This window comes from Triticum aestivum, chromosome 3A (assembly GCF_018294505.1).
Source record: "Triticum aestivum cultivar Chinese Spring chromosome 3A, IWGSC CS RefSeq v2.1, whole genome shotgun sequence".
Lineage (NCBI taxonomy): Eukaryota > Viridiplantae > Streptophyta > Magnoliopsida > Poales > Poaceae > Triticum > Triticum aestivum.
In genome coordinates this window covers 451,367,122-451,388,084 of record NC_057800.1, presented here as the reverse complement: position 1 = coordinate 451,388,084, position 20,963 = coordinate 451,367,122, and positions in this window count along the sequence as shown.

The window sequence follows — 20,963 nt, the reverse complement described above, 5'->3', positions numbered from 1 at the left end:
GCTCGCTCTTTTGCTTTGCCACTGCTACGATGCCTACCTTTTGCTTGTCAGCCTCCCAATTGCCATGTTGAACCTCTAACCCACCATTGTCCTAGCAAACCGTTGATTGGCTATGTTACCGCTTTGCTCAGCCCTTCTTATAGCGTTGTTAGCTGCAGGTGAAGATTGGAGCCGTTCCTTGTTGGAACATTTATCTACTTGTTGGGATATCATTATATTGCCATGTTATCTTAATGCATCTATATATTTGGTAAAGGGTGGAAGGCTCGCCCTCTTGCCTAGTGTTTTGTTCCACTCTTGCCGCCCTAGTTTCCGTCATATCGGTGTTATGTTCCCGGATCTTGCGTTCCTTACGCGGTTGGGTTATAATGGGAACCCCTTGATAGTTCGCCCTGATTAAAGCTTTTCCAGCAATGCCCAACCTTGGTTTTACCATTTGCCACCTAGCCTTTTTTTCCCATGGGTTTCCGGAGCCCGAGGGTTATCTTATTTAAACCCCCCCGGGCCAGTGCTCCTCCTAGTGTTGGTCCGAACTAGGCAGCCTGCGGGGCCACCTCGAGGAAACTCGAGGGTTGGTTTTACTTGTAGCTTGACCTATCTGAGTGTGCCCTGAGAACGAGATATGTGCAGCTCCTATCGGGATTTGTCGGCACATTCGGGTGATGTTGCTGGTCTTGTTTTAACCTGTCGAAGTGTCTTGAAGAACCGAGATACCGAGTCTGATCGGAATGTCTCGGGAGGAGGTCTATTCCTTCGTTGATCGTGAGAGCTTGTCATGGGCAAAGTTGGGACTCCCTGCAGGGATTTGAACTTTCGAAAGTCGTGCCCGCGGTTATGGGCAGATGGGAATTTGTTAATGTCCGGTTGTAGATAACTTGAACCTTAATTTAATTAAAATGAATCAACAGTGTGAGTTACCGTGATGGTCTCTTCTCGGCAGAGTCCGGGAAGTGAACACGGTGTTGGAGTAATGCTTGCGCGGGTTGTCCTCTAGTTACTCGCTCGCGCTTTTCCTCCTCTTCTCGCCCTCTTTTGCGAACATGATAGCCACCATATATGCTAGTCGCTTCCTGCAGCTCCACATATTTACCTTGACTTTCCTATTAAGCCTAAATAGTTTTGATCGCGAGGGTGCGAGATTGCCGAGTCCCTGTGGCTCACAGATTACTATTACACCAGATACAGGGCCTGATGATTCCGCTCCAGGTGACGCGCTTGAGCTCAAATGGGAGTTCGACGAGGACTCACGCCGTTACTATGTGTCTTTCCCTGATGATCAGTAGTGGTGCCCAGTTGGGGGTGATCGGGACCGTGTCGCATGTTGGGTTACCTTTTATTTTGGCGCCGTAGTCGGGCCATGAGTGTTTGAATGTTGTAATGCTATTTATGTACCTTGATTGACGTGGCAAGTATAAGCCAACTATGTATCTCCCCTTTATTATTTATGTTACATGGGATGTTGTGAATATTGCCTAACTTGCGACATTGCTTTCAATGCGGTTATGTCTCTAAGTCGTGCCTCGACACGTGGGAGCTATAGCCGCATCGAGGGCGTTACAATGATAGTCTTTGCTGGATGCTTGGCCTTGGTCATCTTCCCAGCTTCATAGGCTCCGCATAGGTGATCCTTGAGGAATTTGACATTCCCGATGCCAATGACATGCTTCTTCTTTGCAAGCGTGTGCAAATTCCTCATGCCTGCATGACCAAGTCATCGATGCCAGAGCCAGCCTTCTGAAGCTTTTGCAAGTAAGCACACGGCTGGTTGTGGTCCTGTAGAGAAATCAACAATATACAGGTCTCCTCTCCTAAAGCCTTCGAAGACTTTGGAATTGTCAGCTTCCATAACCACAACACAACGGTACTTGCCAAAGACAACAACCATATCAAGATCACAAAGCATTGAGACAGACATAAGGTTGTATCCTAAGGACTCAACAAGCATGACTTTGTCCATGTGTCGATCCTTTGTAATCGCAACCTTACCTAGACCCAATACCTTACTTTTGCCTTTGTCAGCAAAGATGATATGCTTCAGATGTGACGGTGATAATGGAGCATCCATAAATAGATTCTTGTCACCAGTCATGTGGTTTGTACATCCACTATCTAGTACCCACTCAGTGGCTTTAGGTTGATCATCCTGCAGATGAATTAGTGCAGCTTACAAACTCATATACTTCATCAGTGAAGAATATGACATCAATTCATCAGATCAATTTCATCAAGTAAAATAACTGAGAAAGCAATATGAGGACGTGAGAAATGAAAGTTCATTTCTTCATGATTAGCCTGCGTCCTTTCAGGCATGCTCAGGTCTCCAGCAAATTCTTCAGACGATTATGTGCGTCTGGAGACCTGACCCTGCAGAAGAGATTAGTTCTTTTTCTTCACCACCCACATCTAAAGGGGCGGCAAAGAGTTCATCATTCTGCGAGCTCCATACGAGAAGGATGGCATAGAAGCCAGTCCATTTCGTTTCACATAAGAGGGGTTAGAGTAAGCATAAGAGTAAGCAGAGAAATTCTTCGAGGACTTATGGACATAATGATTTGAAGAATAATGCACATATCCATAATCCTTAGATCTTCCCTGCGAAATAGACGGGTTAGCACGATGATGTTCATATGAGGACTTTGATCCATATGAAGAATTTGGTCCATATGAAGAATTTGATCTGGGGTTCCTATTCTTCACATGTGGCGTCATGATGACATTCACCTGAAGATTTTCAAGGCATCTTTTGGGAACCCAGATTTTCTTCACAGGGGAGCCGTTCCTGCAGTTAGTGCCAACATATCTAGCAAATACTTCACCATTCTGATTTTTGAATAGCATATAGTTGGAGTCAATTGACTCATCATCAGAATGAGGAGATTCATATGCAAATCCAGATAAGTTAGATGGATCAACTGGAGGTCCCTTTGCAACAACCCATGTAGTTTTGGGGTACTGCTCAGGCTTCCAATATGTACCATCAGCATTGAGTTTCCTCTCAAAGGCGATACCCTCTTTCCTAGGGTTCCTGTTGAGGATTTGCTTTTTAAGCACATCACAAAGAGCCTGATGCCCTTTGAGACTTTTGTACATGCCTGTCGTGTACAATTCCTTCAGCCCTGCATCGTCAGTGATACTAGCAATGTCCTCAGATGAGGAATTAGTGATAACAGAGGCATGTGAAGAATTTGAAACATTAGCAGCATTTGAACATTCAGGTGAAGAATTAGCAGATTCACGTCCAATGCACTTCAAGCATGGAGGAACAAATTCGTCCCGAGATGCACTGATTTGTTGAGCAAGTAATGAATCGCGCTCCTTCTGAAGATCTTCACAACTCACTCTTAGCTTCTCAAGGTCTTGCTTTCTTTGAAGAAATTCATAAGAAAGCTTCTCATGATCCGATAAGAGAGTGTTATGTTGATCTTGAAGGTTGTCATACTTAGTATGAAGTCTCTGAAGACTTTCAGCCAAAGCTTTTGACTGATCCATTTCCTCACCCAACATATCATCGCTCTTGTTTAGCATATAGTGAGATTTTTCCAAACCTCTTTGTTGTTTAGTAGCAAGGGAAGCAAGTTTAACATAGCTGGGTCCAAATTCATCACCAGATTCATCATCACTGGACTCGGATAGGTAGCATTCAGTTACCTTAGCATCTTTTGCCATAAGGCATGATGCAGAAGATGATGATTTTGGTTCAAATGTCATCGTTTTGAGAGATTCCTTGAAGTCCTCAAACCAAGGATCATGACAAGTTCGATGACCTTCATAGACCTCAGAGAGACGGTCCCAGATGAGCTTCGCATGATCGAGATGCATGATATTCCTGAACTGATTTTGTGACAGGCTGGAGCAGATGACATCCTTCGCCGTGAGGTTGAGAAGAGTATACTTGCGAATGTCATCAGCATCCTCCATCTTGCACAGATCAGTCAGGCCAATCTCAGTGACGGTCCACAACTCGTTGTTCATCGCCATGAGGCGTTTCTTCATCATGGCCTTCCACTTGGGATACTCGTGACCGTCAAAGATGGGGCATGTCACCTTCGTCATACCTGTGGTCGACATAACTAAAACTCCAGGCGGTTAAACCAAAATCACACAGAACAAGGGAGTACCTCGCTCTGATACCAATTGAAAGTGCGTTATATCGACTAGAGGGGGGGTGAATAGGCGATTTTTATGAAACTCTTCACTGAGATATTTGCCGATGAGGAAATTCCTTAGCGAAGAACTACTAGCAGTGGAATAAGTACTCAAAGGTAAACATAACATAATACAAGCATAGTCATCATGATGAAATGAAGACAGGCATAGAGTACAGGAAACGTAATCACAGGATAACACAGGATAAAGACAAACAGACTGAAGAAATTGAACTGAGGAGATTGAGAAAGTCTTTAGTTAAAGTCTTCAAACACAGATATGAACAAACATACAACACAGTTATGAGGAAATGAAAGAGTTGAGGAAATAGAACCAGTAAGCTCGGTGAAGACAATGATTTGGTAGACCAGTTCCAACTGCTATCTCAGTTGTACGTCTGGTTGGAGCGGCTGAGTATTTAAACTCGAGGACACATAGTCCCGGACACCCAGTCAAGGACACTTAGTCCAAGACACCCAGTCCTCACCGTATTCTCCTCGAACTAAGGTCACACAGACCTCGTCCAATCACTCGTGGTAAGTCTTCAGGTGACTTCCAAACCTTCACAAACTTGGTCACCCGGCGATCCACAATTCCTCTTGGATGCTCTAGACCATGACGCCTAACCGTCTGGAAGAAGCACGGTCTTTAAAGTTAACAAGCGTCGGATCCACTCAGGATCAATCTCTTTAGTGATGCTCAATCACTTGGGGTTTGTAGGTGTTTGGGTTTTGGGTTTTTGGTTTTTCCTCACTTGATGATTTTTGCTCAAAGTCCTCGGAGGATGGGTTGCTCTAAATTGACAAGTGTCGGTTTCTTTCGGAGCAGCCTCTCCCAGCTAGTGGTTGTAGGGGGCGACTATTTATAGCCTAGGGAGCAGCCTGACATGATAAGACATAAATGCCCTTCAATGATATAACCGTTAGGTGGATAGATATTTTGGAACAGCTGGCGCATAGCACAGCAACGGTCGGAATTTTGAGTACTAAAATCCTCAGGGCTATCATGTTCCTCACTGTGTAGGCAATCTGCTTTGGCGAATTCCTAACTCCTCAGTGAGGACAAATTCCTCAGAGACTAGAAGAACTTCGTCTCTGTCACTGAAGAAATTGACTGAACTGTATGAGATTTCCAATGGCTTCACTCGAAGGGATTGGTAGGTGCAGGATTTTGAGTTGATCATCACATGGAAAATTTTCCTTACTATTTCCTCGACCCCCTTTAACAGTACGGTGTTTTCTATGACTCAAGAAAGAGAAAAACAAAACTATGAAAACGAAAGTCTTCAAGATTCATATTCCTTGCATGAATATCAAGTCTTCACGGACACACCAATTTCTTCACTTTCAAAGTCTTCATGAAAGTCTTCAGCAATACCAAAATCTTCAGTCGAAGATATTCATTTTTAGGGGTCGACTTTTCCTGTAAATATCAAACTCCTCATAGACTTATAAGCTTGTGTACACTCACACACGCATTAGTCCCTTAACCTATAAGTCTTCAATACACCAAAATCACTAAGGGGCACTAGATGCACTTACACAGCGGCAGTCTTCTTCTTGAAGATCCATTTATTCTCGATGGCTTGCCGATCATCGGGCAAGTCAACCAAAGTACAAACTTTGTTCTCATACATGGATCCCATCTCAGATTTCATGGCCTCAAGCCATTTTGTGGAATCTGGGCTCATCATCGCTTCCTCATAGTTCGTAGGTTCGTCATGGTCAAGTAACATGACCTCCAGAACAGGATTACCGTACCTCTCTGGTGCGGATCTTACTCTGGGTGACCTACGAGGTTCGGTAGTAACTTGATATGAAGTTTCATGATCATCATCAGTGACTTCCTCACTAATAGGTGTAGGTGTCATAGGAACCGATTTCTGTGATGAACAACTTTCCAATAAGGGAGCAGGTACAGTTACCTCATCAAGTTCTACTTTCCTCCCACTCACTTCTTTCGAGAGAAACTCCCCCTCTAGAAAGGATCTATTCTTAGCAACAAATGTCTTGCCTTTGGATCTGTGATAGAAGGTGTACCCTACGGTCTCCTTTGGGTATCCTATGAAGACACATTTCTCCGATTTGGGTTCGAGCTTATCAGGTTGAAGATTTTTCACATAAGCATCACAGCCCCAAACTTTAAGAAATGACAACTTTGGTTTCTTGCCAAACCATAGTTCATAAGGCGTCGTCTCAACGGATTTAGATGATGCCCTATTTAACGTGAATGCAGCTGTCTCTAAAGCATAACCCCAAAATGATAGCGGTAAATCAGTAAGAGACATCATAGATCACACCATATCTAGTAAAGTACGATTACGACGTTCGGACACACCATTACGCTGTGGTGTTCCAGGTGGCGTGAGTTGCGAAACTATTCCGCATTGTTTCAAATGAAGATCAAACTCGTAACTCAAATATTCTCCTCCACGATCATTTTGTAGAAACTTTATTTTCTTGTTACGATGATTTTCCACTTCACTCTGAAATTCTTTGAACTTTTCAAATGTTTCAGAGTTATGTTTCATTAAGTAGATATACCCATATCTGCTCAAATCATCTGTGAAGGTGAGAAAATAACGATATCCGCCGCGAGCCTCAATATTCATCGGACCACATACATCAGTATGTATGATTTCCAATAAATCTGTTGCTCGCTCCATTGTTTCGGAGAATGGTGTTTTAGTCATCTTGCCCACGAGGCATGGTTCGCAAGTACCAAGTGATTCATAATCAAGTGATTCCAAAAGTCCATCAGAATGGAGTTTCTTCATGCGCTTTACACCAATATGACCTAAATGGCAGTGCCACAAATAAGTTGCACTATCATTATCAACTCTGCATATTTTGGCTTCAATATTATGAGTATGTGTATCACTACTATCGAGATTCATTAAAAATAGACGACTCTTCAAGGGTGCATGACCATAAAAGATATTACTCATATAAATAGAACAACCATTATTCTCATATTTAAATGAATAACCGTCTCGCATCAAACAAGATCCAGATATAATGTTCATGCTGAACGCTGGCAACAAATAACAATTATTCAGGTCTAAAACTAATCCCGAAGGTAGATGTAGAGATAGCGTGCCGACGGCAATCACATCGAGTTTGGAACCATTTCCCACACACATCGTCACCTCGTCCTTAGCCAATCTTCGCTTAATCCGTAGTCCCCGTTTGGAGTTGCAAATATTAGCAACAGAACCAGTATCAAATACATAGGTGCTACTGCGAGCTTTAGTAAGGTACATATCAATAACATGTATATCACATATATCTTTGTTCACCTTGCCATCCTTCTTATCCGCCAAATACTTGGGGCAGTTCCGCTTCCAGTGACCAGTCCCTTTGCAGTAGAAGCAATCAGTCTCAGGCTTTGGTCCAGACTTGGGTTTCTTCTCTTGAGCAGCAACTTGTTTGTTGTTCTTCCTGAAGTTCCCTTTCTTCTTCCCTTTACCCTTTTTCTTGAAACTGGTGGTCTTGTTGACCATCAACACTTGATGCTCCTTCTTGATTTCTAACTCCGCAGCTTTTAGCATTTCGAAGAGCTCGGGAATTGTCTTATCCATCCCTTGCATATTATTGTTCATCATGAAGCTCTTGTATCTTGGTGGCAGTGATTGAAGAACTCTTTCAATGACACTATCAACGGGAAGATTAACTCCCAGTTGAGTCAAGTGGTTATGGTACCCAGACATTCTGAGTATATGTTCACTGACAGAACTATTCTCCTCCATCTTGCAGCTGTAGAACTTATTGGAGATTTCATATCTCTCAATCCGGGCATTTGCTTGAAATATTAACTTCAACTCCTGGAACATCTCATATGCTCCATGACGTTCAAAACGTCGTTGAAGTCCTGGTTCTAAGCCGTAAAGCATGGCACACTGAACTATCGAGTAGTCATCAGCTTCGCTCTGCCAGACGTTCAAAACATCTGGCGTTGCTCCTGCAACGGGTTTGGCACCCAGCGGTGCTTCCGGGACGTAATTCTTGTGTGCAGCAATGAGGATAATCCTCAAGTTACGAACCCAGTCCGTGTAATTGCTACCATCATCTTTCAACTTTGCTTTCTCAAGGAACACATTAAAATTTAACGGAACAACATCATGGGCCATCTATCTACAACAACATAGACAAGCAAAATACTATCAGGTACTAAGTTCATGATAAATTAAAGTTCAATTAATCATATTTAAGAACTCCCACTTAGATAGACATCCCTCTAATCATCTAAGTGATCACGTGATCCATATCAACTAAACCATGTCCGATCATCACGTGAGATGGAGTAGTTTTCAATGGTGAACATCACTATGTTGATCATATCTACTATATGATTCACGCTCGACCTTTCGGTCTCAGTGTTCCGAGGCCATATCTGCATATGCTAGGCTCGTCAAGTTTAACCCGAGTATTTCTGCGTGTGCAAAACTGGCTTGCACCCGTTGTATATGAACGTAGAGCTTATCACTCCCGATCATCATGTGGTGTCTCGGCATGAGGACTTTGGCAACGGTGCATACTCAGGGAGAACACTTGTACCTTGAATTTTAGTAAGAGATCATCTTATAATGCTACCGTCAATCAATCAGAACAAGATGCATAAAGGATAAACATCACATGCAATCAATATAAGTGATATGATATGGCCATCACCATCCTGTGCCTTTAATCTCCATCTCCAAAGCACTGTCATGATCACCATCGTCACCGGCATGACACCTTGATCTCCATCGTATCATCATTGTCGTCTCGCCAACTATTGCTTTTACGACTATCGCTAACGCTTAGTGATAAAGTAAAGCAATTACAGGGCAATTGCATTGCATACAATAAAGCGACAACCATATGGCTCCTGCCAGTTGCCGATAACTCCGTTACAAAACATGATCATCTCATACAATAAAATATAGCATCATGCCTTGACCATATCACATCACAACATGCCCTGCAAAAACAAGTTAGACGTACTCTACTTTGTTGTTGCAAGTTTTACGTGACAGCTACGGGCTGAGCAAGAACCGTTCTTACCTACGCATCAAAACCACAACAATATTTCGTCAAGTTAGTGCTGTTTTAACCTTCAACAAGGACCGGGTGTAGTCACACTTGGTTCAACTAAAGTTGGAGAAACTGACACCCGCCAGCCACCTATGTGTAAAGCACGTCGGTAGAACCAGTCTCGCGTAAGCGTACGCGTAATGTCAGTCCGGGCTGCTTCATCCAACAATACTGCCGAACCAAAGTATGACATGCTGGTAAGCAGTATGACTTGTATCGCCCACAACTCACTTGTGTTCTACTCGTGCATATAACATCTACGCATAAACCTAGCTCGGATGCCACTGTTGGGGAACGTAGTAATTTCAAAATTTTCCTACACACACGCAAGTTCATGGTGATGCATAGCAACGAGAGGGGAGAGTGTTGTCTACATACCCTCGTAGACCATAAGTGGAAGAGTTATGACAATGCGGTTGATATAGTCGTACATCTTCACGATTGACCGATCCTCAGTACCGAACGTACGACACCTCCTCGCTCAGCACACGTTCAGCTCAGTGATGTCCCATGAACTCACGATCCAGAAGAGCTTAGGGGAATAGCTTCGTCAGCATGATAGCATGATGACAGTGTTGATGAAGCTACCGACGCAGGGCTTCGCCTAAGCACCGCTACGATATGACCGAGGTGGATTATGGTGGAGGGGGGCACTGCACACGGCTAAGAAAGATCAATGATCAACTTGTGTGTTCTAGGCTGGCCCCTTGCCCCTGTATATAAAGGAGCAAGGGGGAGGCCGGCCCTTGCAGGGCGCACCAGGAGGAGGAGTCCTCCTCCTAGTAGGAGTAGGACTCCCCTTTCCTACTCCTACTAGGAGGGGGAAAGGAAGGAGGAGAGGGAGAAGGAAAGGGGGGCGCTGCCCCCCTTCCCTAGTCCAATTCGGACCAGAGGGGGAGAGGGCGCATGGCCTGCCCTAGCCGGCCCTCTCTCTCTCTCCACTAAGGCACATGTGTCCCATTACTTCTCCCGGGGGGTTCCGGTAACCCTCCGGCACTCAGGTTTTCTCCGAAATCACCCGGAACACTTCCGGTATCCGAGTATAGTCGTCCAATATATCAATCTTTATGTCTCAACCATTTCGAGACTCCTCATCATGTCTGTGATCACATCTGGGACTCCAAACTACCTTCGGCACATCAAATCACATAAACTCATAATATCGATCGTCACAGAACTTTAAGCGTGCGGACCCTACGGGATCGAGAACTATGTAGACATGACTGAGACATGTCTCCGGTCAATAACCAATAGCGGAACTTGGATGCTCATATTGGTTCCTACATATTCTACGAAGATCTTTATCGATCAAACCGCATAACAACATACATTGTTCCCTTTGTCATCGGTATGTTACTTGCCCGAGATTCGATCATCGGTATCTCAATACCTAGTTCAATCTCGTTACTGGCAAGTCTCTTTACTCGTTCCGTAATGCATCATCCCGTAACTAACTCATTAGTCACATTTCTTGCAAGGCTTATAGTGATGTGCATTACCGAGAGGCCCAGAGATACCTCTCCGACAATCGGAGTGACAAATCATAATCTCGATCTATGCCAACTCAAGAAGTACCATTGGAGACACTTGTAGAGCACCTTTATAATCACCCAGTTATGTTGTGACATTTGGTAGCACACAAAGTACTCCTCCGGTAATCGGGAGTTGCATAATCTCATAGTCATAGGAACATGTTTAAGTCATGAAGAAAGCAATAGCAGTAAACTAAAATGATCAAGTGCTAAGCTAACGAAATGGGTCAAGTCAATCACATCATTCTCCTAATGATGTGATCCCTTTATCAAATGACAACTCATGTGTATGGTTAGGAAACATAACAATCTTTGATCAACGAGCTAGTCAAGTAGAGGCATACTAGTGACACTCTGTTTGTCTATGTATTCACGCATGTATTATGTTTCCGGTTAATACAATTCTAGCATGGATAATAAACATTTATCATGAAATAAGGAAATAAATAATAACTTTATTATTGCCTCTAGGGCATATTTCCTTCACGGGATGCTCGTCGGTGCGCCTTCACTGCATCGCCCATGAGGAATTAATGGAAGGCTGATCAACGGTAGCCTTCGCATTGATTCCCCACAGGAAACTGAGGCGATGAGGACGACGAGCGTGCCTAGTCGATGACTCGGTGGGCCCGCCAGGCTTTCGCGCCAAAAATGTTTCCCCTGGCACCCCCAGGCGATCCCCAGCGTGTCGGTTTCGGCCTGGGTCCGCCGGTGCCAAATTCAGCCCTAACTGGCGAAAACTGGGCTTCTCGGGCGCGACTGGGCCATTTTTCATGCTGGTGATAAAAAAGGGCCTTGGGGGCTGTTGGGTGCGCGGCTGGAGATGCTCTTAGTTTGTGAGAATTCATCTTTTTTAACAAGGGAGAAATCCAAAGAACAGGGATATCAGATCTTTGACCGTTAAACAAGCATACTAAGAGTAGCATAGAAGGATCACATATAGCCAGAACTTTGTAGCAAAATTCCACCATGTCGTCAAGATCGGGAAAAACTCAAATTCAAGGGAAGCGACAAGATTGGTGAGGACTCGATGGTTTGTCACTAAAGGTTAAGGCACTTGTGAGGAACATTCATCAGTAAAGTTCATCACAAATAGTCATATCTATTGTGGTGTAATAGATTGAATCTACTAACAATAGTTCTTATCTACTATATGCACAATTTTATTTAGCAATAGATCTCATCTGCTACAAAATTTTATTTAATAATATATATATATAATATACTACAGATCTTTGTGCAATACCCATACATGCCATGTATTCTAAATCACAACATGCATCTACTCATAGATTGCTCATGGTGCCACTGTTGAGAAAACGTACTAGAAAGCAAAAAAACGTCCTACAGATCAAACCAAGGAGCATTGTGAAGCTTCGATGGCCTTGGACCCGCGTTCTTTGGTATTCCATGGCGTCATGTGCTAGCATCGCTTCGACTTCGACGCTCCAAAGGTCGTGCCACCCTCTAGCTTCTCTGGCTCGCCGGCCCTTGGCAGTGCAGCTTCGACCTCGACGACCACGAACCTCCGCTTTCCAACATACAATGCCTCGCTTGTGCCCCTTGCAAACGCGACTATGGCACTGACACCCCGATGGATGCGTCCCATCTAGCCGCTTTGGCTCACCGGCCTCCTATGTCGTCTCTGTGTGTGTAGGAGATATGCCCTAGAGGCAATAATAGAAGTTATTATTTATCTCCAAGTTCGTAATTAATGTTTATATTCTATGCTATAACTGCAATGGTTCTCAAGTCTGCAATAACCACGAGGTTCAGAGGGAAACTTATGTGGACATGTGGAATAATAAATGGTAAAATAGATTCATAGTCTCACCTCTAAGACTAGCTCAAGTGTTGCATGGTGGTTCTATTTTCCTGATGCCATGGTGCCTCCCTTGGCAATGGGAACAACTCTCCTTCTTGTGGAGGCAACTTCGACCTACGTATTTACTTCCTCTCTTCCAAATTCCGACCTAGTGAATTTGGAATTGCTCAGACTCAGGCTAGGGCCAAATACCAAGTGAAGACGACCCTAAAAATGTATTTCTTCAAGTGAAGAAATTGGTATAGCCTCTGAAGAAATTGATGTGAAGACTTTGTTTTCATAGTTTCTTTCTTTTTTACTTTAGAGTCATAGAAAAAATCAAACTATTAAAGGGGGTCTAGGTGAATCATAGTTCACATTTCCAAAGTGATGCTCAAACCTATACATACACAAGCTGCTTCGAGTGAAGCCTATGGAACGGCACCCTTTGCGCTTTGATGTCTACTACACAACCTTGTGCTTTGATGCTTACTACACAACATTCTTCTTGTAGACTTGTGTTTGGCCTCCAAGAGCAGAGTTTTGTAGGACAGTAGCAAATTTCCCTCAAGTGGATGGCCTAAGGTTTATCAATCCGTGGGAGGTGTAGGATGAAGATGGCCTCTCTCAAACAACCCTGCAACCAAATAACAAAGAGTCTCTTGTGTCCCCAACACACCCAATACAATGATAAATTGTATAGGTGCACTAGTTTGGCGAAGAGATGGTGATACAAGTGCAATATGAATAGTAGATATAGATTTTTTGTAATTTGAAAATATAAAAACAGCAAGGTAGTAAGTTGTAAAAGTGAGCGAAAACGGTATTGTAATGCTTCGAAACAAGGCCTATGGTTCATACTTTCACCATTGCAAGTTCTTTCAACAATGATAACATAATTAGATCTTATAACAATCCCTCAACATGCAATAAAGAGTCACTCCAAAGTCACTAATAGTGGAGAACAAACGAAGAGATTATTGTAGGGTACAAAACCACCTCAAAGTTATTCTTTCTGATCGATCTATTGGGCTATTCCTATAGGTGTCACAAACAGCCCTAGAGTTTGTACTAAAATAACACCTTAAGACATGCATCAACCAAAACCCTAACTTCACCTAGATACTCCAATGTCACCACAAGTATTCGCGGGTTTGATTATACGACATGCATCACACAATCCCAGATTCATCTATTCAAACAAACACAAAGAACTTCAAAGAGTGCCCCAAAGTTTCTACCGGAGAGTCAAGACAAAAACGTGTGCCAACCCCTATGCATATGTTCACAAGGTCACAAAACCCACAAGTTGATCACCAAAACATACATCAAGTAGATCACATGAATATCCCATTGTCAATACAGATAAGCACATGCAAGACATACATCAAGTGTTCTCAAATCCTTAAAGACTAAATCCGATAAGATAATTTCAAAGGGAAAACTCAATCCATTAGAAGAAGGAGGAGGGGGAGAAACATCATAAGATCCAACTATAATAGCAATGCTCACGGTACATCAAGATTGTGTCAAATCAAGAACACGAGAGAGAGAGAGAGAGAGATCAAACACATAGTTACTAGTACATACCCTCATCCCCAAGGTTGAACTACTTCTTCCTCATCATGGAGAGCACCGGGATGATGAAGATGGCCACCGGTGATGATTTCCCCCTCCGGCAGGGTTCCGGAATAGGGTCCCGATTGGTTTTTGGTGGCTACAGAGGCTTGCGGTAGCGGAACTCCGATCTAGGTTTATTTCTATGGGTTTCTATATTTATAGGAATTTTTTACGTCGAGAACAAGTCAGGGGGCTCCATGAGTCAACGACAAGGACGGAGGGCGCGCCCTCCAACCTTGTGGTTGGCTCGGGACTCTTTTGGGCCAACTCTTTTGCTTCGGGGGCTTCTTCTGGCCCATAAAAATCACCGTAAATTTTCAGGTCATTTGGACTTTGTTTGATATTCCTTTTTTGTAAAACTCAAAAACAAGGAAAAAACAGAAACTAGCACTGGGCTCTAGGTTAATAGGTTAGTCCCAAAAATCATATAAAATAGCATATAAATGCATATAAAACATCTAAGATGGATAATATAATAGCATGGAACAATAAAAGATTATAGATATGTTGAAGACGTATCAAGCATCCCTGTCGGTGTCAAAACCGGCGGATCTCGGGTAGGGGGTCCTGAACTGTGTGTCTAGGCCGGATTGTTACAGGAGGTAAGGGACACAAAGTTTTACCCAGGTTCGGGCCCTCTCGATGGAGGTAAAACCCTATGTCCTGCTTGATTAATATTGATGATATGGGTAGTACAAGAGTAGATCTACCACGAGATCGAGGAGGCTAAACCCTAGAAGCTAGCCTATGGTATGATTATTGTTGTCTATATTGTCCTGCGGACTAAAACCCTCCGGTTTATATAGACACCGGATAGGGTTAGGGTTACATAGAGTCGGTTACAATGGTAGGAGATCTTCATATCCGTATCGCCAAGCTTGCCTTCCATGCCAAGGAAAGTCCCTCCCAGACACGGGACGAAGTCTTCAATCTTGTATCTTCATAGTCCAGGAGTCCGGCTGAAGGTATAGTCCGGCTATCCGAACACCCTCTAATCCAGGACTCCCTCAGGCCCCTGAACCAGGCTTCAATGACGACGAGTCCGGCGCACAGATTGTCTTCGACATTGCAAGGCGGGTTCCTCCTCCAAGTACTTCGTAGAAGATTTTGAACACAAAGATAGTGTCCGGCTCTGCAAAATAAGTTTCCACATATTGCCACAGAGAGAATAATATTTACACTAATCTAGTCTGCCGACATATTCCATAGCGTGACACACCACGGCCAAGCCTTTATCCGAGTCATTTCATTATCCCACCTCGGGGCGTTATGCGAGGCGGTTTCCTTGGCACGTCTTGTTAAAGCAGAGACCGTGTCCCCTTATCCCGGGATTCTCATCAATACGGGCATGGGTAAACCAACCGCTTCTAGGACTCCTAGATTATAGGAAAGTCTAAATGGACACGGAGAGGACGCTTGATATTCACCCTCTTTATAAAGGGGACAAGGCTTTTATTTTTCCCTTCCGTGCTCAATCGAATCCTTCCCCCACCTCAAGCTCAAACGCCCAAAGTTCAGGTCAGGTGCTCCGAACCTCCAGTCATGTCTGGATCTAGCCTTCAAGGCCGATGGATGCCTTCCTCCGTCATGGAAGAACACATCAAGAAGTTGAGGGAGGCCAGATATCTGACCGCCGAGATTTTGCATCGGCTGCCTCCCCGAGGGCAGGATGTCCCCACCCCCGAACCCAACGAGAACGTCATGTTCATTTCCCACTTCCTCCGAGGTCTAGGCCTTACCCTGGATCCTTTCGTCAGGGGTTTGATGTTTTACTACGGGCTAGATTTTCATGATCTAGCTCCGGACTCCTTTCTTCATATCACGACATTTATTGTCGTGTGCGAGGCCTTCCTCCGGGTTACCCCTCACTTTGGCCTATGGCTCAAGACTTTTGAAGTGACGCCAAAGATGGTCGGGGGGCAACATGCAGCGTGTGGAGGTGCCTCAATACGCAAGATGACGGGAGCTCCGTGGCCCAAAGGTTCCATCCCAGAGGTGTCTGAATTGTGGCAACAAGAGTGGTTCTACATCACGGCTCCTAGAAGTGCCAAGTGGGCGGCCCCCCTGCTTTCCGCTCGGGCCCTCCACCACAGCTGATGTCATGGATCAGCAGAGGTCTGAGCTGGGGTCCAGTCAAGGACGTGCCTATACTCCAAGGCCGCATTCGAGGTCTCTTCAATGGAGATTTCAGTTTGGTTGTGGTAACACAGGTTATGCTGGTTCGTCAAGTCCAGCCTTGCAAACGCCGGCCTCTTCGCCTATGGGAGTTCAGTCCCGAGGGACCGCGTGCCGTTCAGAATTTTCTCGGCCTGACGCATGAGGAGATGTACAAGTCATTCTTCGGACCTCAGGTGGAGTGTCCGGAAGTCACCGAGGACGTGGGCCTGAGTAGTAACCGCACTGCCGAATAGGTAAGGCATCTTCTGGCCGAACATACTCTCTCTACTTCGTTACGAAGTTATTTCTGAGAGTTTGCTTTTTGACCAGGACTGGCTAACAAAGGCGAAGTTGATTCGGTGTTCAGCCCCCCTCCCTGAGGGTTTGGAAAATCCGGTATTGGAAAAGATGCTCCAGACCGCACCTTGCCCGGAGCCCTTGAAGGAAGATACTGTGGAGGATAATGCGGGCGGACGCGGGCCCCCAACGCTGCCTATTCTAGCTGAGGGAGCGAGCGTCTCCATGAGGGAAGGCGACCAGAAGAGGAAAAGGACTGCGCCCAGGGATTCGGAAGCCGAAGCTTCCAAACGGGAGAAGAAGTCTCCCACAGAGGGTCCTACCTTGGGGGCGCTGTTGCCGCACAAAGTCCGCGGGGGGATCAATTCTCCCTCGAGTCGTGAGTGACCCGAAATACTTTGAATAGTACAGATATGCCATCTTTTTCTTCTGAGGAAGTAACCACCGCATATATTTTTGCAGTTCGGGCCTTAGCCCCTCTCAAATGAGTTCATCTTCGGGGGATCTTCTTCCAGAGATGATGGAGAGCGAAACGCCTCCTATGGATTCCTCCGCTCCAGAAGCGGGCGACCCTGAAGTGTCGTCGCGGAGGGCCTCTCCGAGTACGGTGAGGCCAGAAGATAATCCCATTGACCCCCGAAGCTCCTAGTGTCCGGTTCCCGAAGAGAGCAGAAAAAAGAGTCCGACACCGTCTAGTGTGCGATCGGATGTTCTGAGGGAGTTGGTGGGGCGAGAGGCCATCTCAGATGAACACCGTGTGATGATGAATACGGTGATGGAGAGAATATCTTCCGCCGAAAGCGGATTGCATGAAGCTTTTATGAGTCTACTAACAGGCTTTGAGGTACGTAAAAGAATGTACGATAATCCTGCACATGCTAGGTGTGCCCTGTGTAGATAGTAGCCCCTGAGACTCTGGTTGTCGTCGGAAACGACGAAGAACAAAGGATCATATTCCCAGGAAATAACCATACCGCCTCTATGTGCAGGTGATGGAAGCTCCGGCGGCTAGCCGGACTAGCGAGTTCGCCCATTTAGAGTGGCAGTTGGATGCGGCAGACACCGACATCGAGCTTGTTAACAAAAGGCTTGATGAGGCACAGGGTAAGTGTGAATATCTGGTAGTTGCCACATAGGAAGAGCAGCATGATGCCAGTATCTTTAATATGTTGCGACTGCAGATGGAGCTGCCATTGTTGAAGCCTTGCGGGCAGAACTTGCCCGAGCCAAGGAACAAGCGAGGTTGGATAATGCGGCTGCTGTGAAGGCGGCCGAAGAGTTGCAAGCCGAGAAGGCCGCGCATGGCGAGACCCGAGACAACATGGCCAAGATGGCTATAGAATTAAAAGCCGCCGCCGACCGTTGCCGGGTTCTTGAAAAGGAAAACCAAGCAAAGGCATTGGACCTTGAGAAGGCTGCTGCGACGAAAAAGGATCTCCGCTCTGCTATGAGGGCAAAGAAGGAGGAGCGGGAACCCGGGGATATTGTAGCTGGAAAATCTTTTATGTTGCGGAGGAAATTCGGAGATCCACGGTATGCCCCTCTGGATCGACTGTGGAGTTCGTAGGATGTGTATATGGATTTGGCGGCGAGCGCCGCCGATGCGGCCAAGTACTTCCAGGGTCAGACGGACCGTGGAGTAGACCAGCTGTTTTGGAGACAATTCCATTCTCCCGAGCGTCCACTTTTATTGACTAGCCAATTAGCCGAATGGGCCGAACTAAATAGGTTGTCCGGACTCTCTACGAGGTCTGTTGTGGATCAGCTATGGCCGGGAAGGTCAAAACCGAATAGCTATTTCAGCTTGGTGCAGCAGGTCCTTGATGTGGTGTCGCGCATTAATGCGATGAGGAGGTCAGCGTGCATAGAGGGCGCACGGATGGCCTTTGCCCGTGTTAAGGCATATTGGGCGGAGATGGATGCTACCAATGTTGCAACACGGGATTCGGCTATAGGTCGAAAGGCTGCCGAGCACTACTTTGAAGAGGTTCTTGAGGGTGCCTGTTTGATAGAGACCCAGTGCTCAAAAAATATTATGTTTGAGTGATATGTAATCTCATTGTAAGCGAAATTCTTTTATAAATGTTTATAAGGCTATTTTTATACTTTTGCCTGAAAGTAATATGATGCCTCCTGGGCGGCCATTTATGTATACATGTGTATAACCTGAAAGATTGCAGTCATCGGCTTCTACCCTCACACATATAATGCGGAGGTGCTCGCAAAAACACACATTCACACTTAACCCAACGTCTTGGTCCTATTAAGGAGGTGATGGCGGAGCGAGCGAGGCAACCAGACTATAATGCTTTACCACTTTCACTTAGCCATAGGAGTTTGACAGTGGGGCTACTAGATAGCCCCTGGTGGCTCCGCATTCTCCTGATCTCGGGGTGCATACATGCCTGGCCGGGAAACGGCCCTTCGTTAAGGCGGAGGAATTCTAACATTCCCGTAGGTCATCGAGTGGTTGACCAGTCTCACGCTAGATCATGACAGTCAGTTTTCGGCTTTCTCTACTGAGGTGCTCGTCCGGATGAACCAGGGCACAATCGCAGTAGTTCTCCTGGTGCTACCTTAGCCGGCAAGGCGGAACATAAGGCACCAAAACACAGGAGCCGGGCAAACCCAACCTTTGACCAAAGACAATGATTCGGAGCTGATGCATATAGGGCCAAACTCACGACGCCGAACACTCCCTAAGGTATTCGGTCTTTGTGGTATAAACCGGGCCTAAATAGTGGCCTTTGTAAGAAGCCCCATGTGTCCAGGTACGTGCATTGTTCTGGCGTGGCCACATGCCAAGACGTTAGTATCCTTCTCAACGGTGGATGTGTATCAACAAGAGACAGTAAAAAAGGTTTGTGCAGGGTCTTAATCTAAAAATAATCCTTGGAGCGGGTCCTACTGCACGTCTGCGCCTGTGTCTTCGTTGTGTCGTATCCTGGACGGGTGTAGCACGATGATCGTCTGTAAAAGATAGGAAGTTAAGTGAAAAAGTTGTCATGCAAAAGGGTAGTTTTTAAAGAAACCATGTATAATTCAAGATGATAAGAAATTGTCACTTGTTTGTGCGCGTTGAGCCCCTTGTATTGACAAATAGGGGTGTGACCACTTATTTCCGTATAAATAGCAGCGTCGGACTTGATTAGTTGTATCTGAGGTCTTGACGACCTATTGGATGCTTTCATTTGTCCGGGCGCCTTTAGTGTGCGGCGGCCAAGGCAGCCTCACTCTCTTCGGCGCGCAGAGATCGCTTGATATTTCCTTGCATTGTAATGATGCCACGTGGATCGGGCATCTTGAGTGTGAGGGAGGCGTAGTGTGGTATTGCATTAAAGCGAGCGAAAGCTTCATGTCCGAGCAGTGCTTGATAGCCACTTTGAAACGGAGCGATGTGGAAAGTTAAATGCTCGCGATGGAAGTTATCGGGGGAGCAGAATATAACTTGTAGTAGGAGGGATCCCGTACAACGAGCCCCTGGGCCCGGCGTTACTCCTTTAAAGGTAGTATTTCTATGGCGAATTTGTGTTGGGTATAGCCCCATCCCACGGATTGTATCCTAATATATTAGGTTTAGGCTACTGCCGCCGTCCATCAAGACCCTTGTGAAGTGATATCCGCCAATTACTGGGTCTAATACCAGGGCAGCCCATCCTGTGTGTCGGATACTTGCTGAGTAATCGCGATGGTCGAAAGTGATCGGTTGAGATGACCAGTGGCAGGACTTCGTGGTGATAGGCACTTGGGTATACTTTCCTGGGAGTGGCGCATTGTTTTTTCCCTTAATTACGTGTAACACGTTTACTGTTTTGACTTCTGGTGGAAATTGCTTTTGTTCCCCAGTGTCTTGCTTGGGGGGCTCGTCCTCGTCTTCACTTGGTGTATCCTCCCCCTTGTGTACGACATTGAGCTTGCCGGACCGCTTGAAGACCCAACATTCTCTGTGGGTATGATTAGCAGGTTTACCAGGGGTACTATGAATCTGACATACTTGGTCCAGAATTTTATTGAGGCTAAACAGTTCGTCCCTGGTGCCTTTAGGGGGCGGCTTTTGGCCTGGCCGAGAGCTTTTGAATCCGGCATTTACTGTCGTGCCCTTCATGTTGTCTTCTTTATTTCGGCGTTTGTTATTGCTGTTGCGCCGTGATTTCCTGTTTCCATCTCTAACTTCAGATGTACTGGGGTCGCTGGTGCTGCATCTGGCTAGCCAGCTGTCCTCCCCCACGTAAAAGCGGGTCATGAGGTTTGTTAATGCGGCCATCGTTCTCGGCTTATTTTGGCCGAGGTGTCTAGCGAGCCATTCATCATGGACGCTATGCTTGAAAGCTG